Source organism: Macrosteles quadrilineatus, unplaced genomic scaffold (genome assembly GCF_028750875.1).
Source record: "Macrosteles quadrilineatus isolate MER2022 unplaced genomic scaffold, UCM_ALF_1.0 Scaffold_9__3_contigs__length_116548681, whole genome shotgun sequence".
Classification (NCBI taxonomy): domain Eukaryota; kingdom Metazoa; phylum Arthropoda; class Insecta; order Hemiptera; family Cicadellidae; genus Macrosteles; species Macrosteles quadrilineatus.
The window spans coordinates 57,149,026-57,155,510 of record NW_026542602.1 but is presented as its reverse complement, the minus strand read 5'-3'; positions in this window follow the sequence as shown (position 1 = coordinate 57,155,510).

The window sequence follows — 6,485 nt, the reverse complement described above, 5'->3', positions numbered from 1 at the left end:
ATAAAAATAATTCTAGCTTCTCCATTTTTTTAAGCTCTAGAGGTGTAATCCTACCGATTAGCCATAAACTTATATGTCCTCTTTTATTGCACTGCAATGACCTTTCCTTTTATGCTCTTTACGGATATTCTTAATTCATTGGCTGGTTCATATACCCACCAGAATACAATAGATCTACTCACTTACCATCATTATAATTATCCCGCCTAATAATTTAACTATAATTGGTATTAACTAACTTATTAATACTACCTATACTTATACTAGACATTAAATTATTTACCCGCTCCTTTTCCTACAATATTCACGTAGTCAACTGGCAGGGGATGATTATTTTTGATTATACTAGATAATTAGGTTAAATATATTGGAAAGTGAGTATAGTGTTGGTTTATTTTATTAATGTACCTGTCTACTTCTAGGTGTCTAGTAAGGGAAGCTCTAGTTGATTTATTAGTCTTCATAACCAGCATGCATAATTAATTAACTATCACTCCAATGGATGTGACGATGAATAATGTAATATTGTACATTAATTAAGGATACGTATAACATTCTCGTAAGATAATACTAGTAATAATTTTAATTATCAACAAACAATAATAACATACCTCATTGGTAGGTACTTAATATTATATAATTATTACTATTACTTTTGTTTATATACTAGTAAGTACTAGACATCTTATTTGTTATTTTAAAAAGTTAATAATGACACTAACATAATAAATGTTTTTTTAGGGGCATTGTAAGACCAAAGTCTGCAACTAAATGTTCTAAAACAATAAACCATAAATAGTTTATTATTATATATTTTTCAAAACTTACATTTTTAAGTTTGACTAAAAAAGTACAACGGGAAAAAGGGTGAAAAACTGTTCGTTGTTAATTCCCAGCTACTTTTAATTAGGTTTCGGGACTTGTTTGATTTTAGAAACAAACTTACAATAGATTTATTCCATTACTTCTGTGTTACATCTTGTCCATGCACAATGAAGCGATCAAACTGAAGTCACAAAAAAATTAATTCCAAATTACCTATTTTTAGTCAATTTATTAAGTTTTCTGTTTGGTAATGTTTTTCACCATGTATAAAAAACGAGTTTAAAAAAATAAAGTACACTACAAAGGTAATAATGAATTGCAGACTAAGGAATATAACCCAAGCTAATTTTCGAGTAACAAAACTTGTTACCAACAACTAAAATAACCAAAATAAATATTTTGGAGCATTTTATAAAATAAAGTACTAAGATAATTTAAATAATCTATAGTATTCATAAAGCCTATTATTCATCAGAATTTCAGGTTAACAAGGAAATATTTGATAAAAGTTATATTATAGGTTTTTGAACTAATAGTGGGTGTTTATAGTCATAGTGTATAAGTGTTTATAAGTGTTTATAAGTAATATTGTTTATAGTGTATAACTATAGTCAATTTAAGAAGTGAAAAACACATTTTAGTACCAGTATAAAACATGAACGATGATAATTCGAAATAAAGGAAAATATCGTGCATTTCCATAAAATATTCTCGATTTGAGAGTAGATGACATCGATTCTGTCACTGCCTGACATCCTCAATACGATGCGAATGACATGCAATGAATTTCCTTGAGTAGATGCATCAATGTAGGCTACATGTTATGTCATGTAACATTAGGAAATAAACGGGATTGCAGCATAAATTTTGTTTGGTAACAATTATTCCTATGAAAGTATTTTATGTTAGTTTTTCGCAACAAGGCTCGTACCATGAATTTTCTACTCGTGTCGTTAACGCTATTTACGCGAGTTGCGTACACGGCTTTACCTACGACAGTGTTTTAATCACAAAAATTCACTACTCATAACTCCTAAGAGATGTTATTTTTTCGTTTATAACCTCACATTGCCACTGACAATGATGCAACGAAACATTGTACCAAACACTAATTGCATCACTCAACAACAGTAAATTGAATTGGCCTGAACAGCTGATTAGTTGAAATTCAAAACATTATAATGTTACTTCTTCTCTCTCAATCCTTGAACCCCATTCGTCCGTTTTCTTTGTTGTTATGAATAAAACTATGCTGTTATGAAAGTAAACAATGCTGTAAAACTATTCTAAGTTTAATTTTCTTGTGTTTTTTCACTAATATTTTTTCAACTAGCTACTAAATGCACGAGGGAGATTTTACTTCCTGGAAACTCCTCTATAGTTTATTTTAGATTACTAGATATACATTTAATGAGGAATCCTGCGTTAGACGTCTTTTTAAACTATTGAATATTTGTTTACTGACTTGATAAATCTTGATGTAAAATCTTTAAATAAAATTTATGAAAATCCTTAAACCGAATATAAGAAAGAAAAGGTGTAATTGTTTAAAATCATAGAAATATAAGAGAATATTAAGAACTTTAAAGAATAAGGATCTTTTGAAAGTAATAATTTCAATTTCAATAATTGATTTCGTTTACCATAATAACCTAATGTCTTCAGTATTCAGAGAACTTCTCACTCAGGAATTTCTCATATTCATCTCTTCTCAATATCGATCGTGATGGAATCTTACACCATTTATCATCGGATCCTACCCTTCTTATTTCTGCCATATTCCGTTATCACAACTTAAAAGGCTTAACTTATCTTCATTGTAAAAGCCCTACTTTATTATTGGTTATGTTTTTAATGCACGGCTTAACACGCTTATTTGATAAGTAAAACTGTTATAAGTTAAATTTCAGGTCATAAAATATATAAAAAAATAAAAATATTTTTTTGTTGATTGATGTATTTAAAGTTGTCATACCTAACACCTGCACACCTTTAAACACATGGTTAAATCTTAATAGTACGCCACTTACAGTAGACTATTCCATTATGTTAAGTTAAAAACCAAAACAATATGGTTACGGTTAAGCCAAAGCCAATATACCCTTAGGGTCTAATTGAAGCTGTTATATTTTTTTTTATTTAATTCACTTACTTTTTCCTTCAATATTTTACCTTTATCTTTATCCGTTCCTATTCACTTGATCCACTTTTTATTGAAAGACAATTTATATGTACAGGGTGAGTCAGTGAAACGGGCTATTTTCTTATAACGTTAGTGAGTAGAGGGGAAGAAGGAAAGGGGCCGAGTAAGTTACCCTGCGTTCCCAACCTCTGGAAGTTTAGTTGCCATACAGCTTTAGCTTTGGATCGGACCACAGGGAGGTTTTACCGTCAAGGCAAAAACAGTGAAAGTTCTCTGCGTACACCACATCGGGCCTTGCACATTAATTTTGGTCTGCCCCCTCAAGTCCCATCGAGACATGCAATTCAGGGCTGAAACTTGGAAGAAACGGGACAAACCACAAAAAGAAGAGGTGGGAGTACCAGAACTGTGCGGACACCCGAAACATTTGAATCAGTTAAACGATTGCCAGAAGTCCCTGTGGATCTGGCCAACGGCTTAGCAAAGCACTTGGACTTTCCGCGCCAACAGTGAGGCGAATTTTGCATTAAGATCTTAACATGCATCCGTACAAAATTCAGGCTGTGCAAGCCTAGAATATGAGTGATTTTTGATCTTGCATTATTTTTTGTGAGCATATGCTTAAGCAAAATATGCAAGATGGCCCAGAGCCTATGGATGAGTGATGAGGCTCATTTCCACTTGACGGGATGTCAATAAGCAAATTTTTGATATTGGTCGGTCCACAAGCACTCTCATAAAGCTACAGTTTGGTGTGCCGTTTCTTCCCTTGACATGAAATGGGGATATTGCCTGGTCCCCTTGATCCTCTAACCTCAGCTCCTGTTTTTTTTGTGTGGCTTGACTAAAAGTTTAAGGAGTTGACTCTGATATTATTTTCAAGACTTGATGATTGTTTTGTTGGTTCAACACAAACTTCCACTCATTTACTACGTTTTTTAATGAATAAATCGATCTTATGATGTTTGACCTTTTTTTAATACTTACCGAAAAATGGCCCGTTTCACTGACTCACCCTGTATATTTTAGCTGTACTTTTCTTAGCACTTTTTGGTTTCATGTCTATAAGGTAACGTTAAATGTTTACAAATGAAATAAAACCCAGATTGAACCATTGGCAATATAGAAAGTAAGAAATAGCAAGCCCAGGAAGAAGGCAAAGGAAATTATTTGTCAGCGAAATGTTCTCTCTCATCCGGTAATATTGAGACTCTTGTTGGTTTTTACGATAAGCAATTCAATGTATTTGTATTTTTACAACATCTCTTAGTTTTTTGTCTATGGTTTAATATACTAAAGTCTCAATAAATCGGATAGCTTAACATTATTTTTACTTATTAAACAACATACGAGTCTAAATAATGTTTCACTTAAGTTGAAAACCATGTCTCTTGTGGATAAATTTACTTAAAACTATGTTTTTATCCACAATTTGCAAGTTACAAAACAGAGAACACAAATATATTCATCGGATATATTTTAGTAAATTTCAAAGTTGTGAATGTTGTTAAAAGATGTGCCCCTTTTCAACTCTCTTGCGTAACTAGCTTTACCTCATTTTAGTTCTTTAATTTACGCATTTAGTTTAAGAGCAAGTTTATCAATGAATCAGTATATTTACTTTGCACAGCATATATTAAAGTAAATTTTTGTATGAATGTTTAAATACAATTGTCTAGAAAGGTCTTTTATATTAGAACAACATAAGACCACATAAGGAAACTAAGTCCGAAATTCTTCAAACCCTTTCTTTATGTTAATCTTTAATTAACTTCAGTCTATTTTACAACAAAATCCTAGATGCTAAAATATTGGCCAACAGTAACCCACTATTTGTAAAAACAACACATAGATTTGAAACAACACACGTCAATATTAGTTTTTGGGATTTATTATTTCACTTTTAAACCCAAACCGTACATTAATCTGACTTATTTTTATCAAATATAAGAATTATCTGAAAAAAGAATATTACTGGAATAGCATTATTTATACTATAAACCTGTTTGATTGAATAATTTCACTTACAAACTAACGTCTGCCAAAGGTATAACTCAGACAATGCAATCATCTCTATCATGGTCGGGTTTATTGAAGCCATAAACGTGGCATTGGCTTGGAGAATCAATTCAATTCAAACTGGTTCATAGACATATATAATTTATCATATTGTGATATGGCCCGTATATAGCTCAATATGGCTATTAAAACCCTTATAAACATTTAATTATTGCAGTTAAGTATTTATAGTATTTCGTTAACAAACGCAAAAAAATAAAGGTTAAAAAATATAACAAAGTAAAAAATCCCAACGACTATTTTAAATTATAATAGAGCTATATTATTAACAATGTTACTTAAGTAATAACATTTTAGGTTTTTTGGTATTATACTGACGACACCAGAATTATAACCTAACCTAACCTCATCTTACCTTACCTAACCTCATCTTACCTAACCTAACTTAACCTGAGGGCGGACTATGTTCTAGGCTAGGTTAGGAACATTCTGTTATTTAAACCAAACAAAATTTTATTTGGAAGTCGATTTATCGGTGTGCTTAGTATAATACCAAAGAACCCCTTTTAACCTAGAATGACACGGACTGCTATTCCTGGAAAGGATTTTTACTCTATTTTGTTACCTTTTAAATGATCATATAATTAAATGCTTATTTAGATAATTTTTTTAAACAAATATTTTCCTTCATTTTATAACATTAATTTTTAGACATTTGATCAAATGTCTATAATTTGTATAATCTTCTTTCTACTTCAATTCACGTAAAAACGTAAGCTATGTGCAGGCTTTAACTATTAATATTTCATGCTATCAATCGTTCTAACTTTAATTTAAGTTTATAACTTAATCGAATCTAAACAGAGCACATAATTAGGGATGAGAACAAGAGTCTTGTGTAGTAGGTAAAGTGTATTACTTTGGTGGTTTTGTCTTCTCGACCCTGTGTTTTGTTAAGAGAACTTAAGTTAGTTTTGTCCTAGTTAGTTTAGAGTTTATACCTTCATTTATTTGACTAATATTAAGTTCAATTGAATGAATGCAAGTAAATGACAAAATCATATATTATTAAAACGCAACTTGTTAGTATTATTACACGCATACAATGAAGTTCGACTTCCGGCAATGCTCATTCTATATACTACACCTATAGTGTGAAAATAGACATTTTGTAAAAAAAGTATACGCTTTTATATGTGTAATCAATTTCAACCACTCGCAATCAAAAATAACATTCATATATTGACACAAGAATGTATAGTATATCACCATTGTAACAAGTTTTGAAAATATTGACAATGTAGGTGAGTTATACAAAACATTTTTCCTATTTTAAAAGATTAAATGTAATTGTAAACATGAAGGTAAACGCTAGAAAACAATCTTTTAAATCTGTTTTGGACAAGTATTATTTTAAAGATTTCCGGTAATAATCCTGAAACTGGAGTTAATCAAGTAGTCATTTTTAATTACTACGTCAGTAGTATTAAAGTTAATG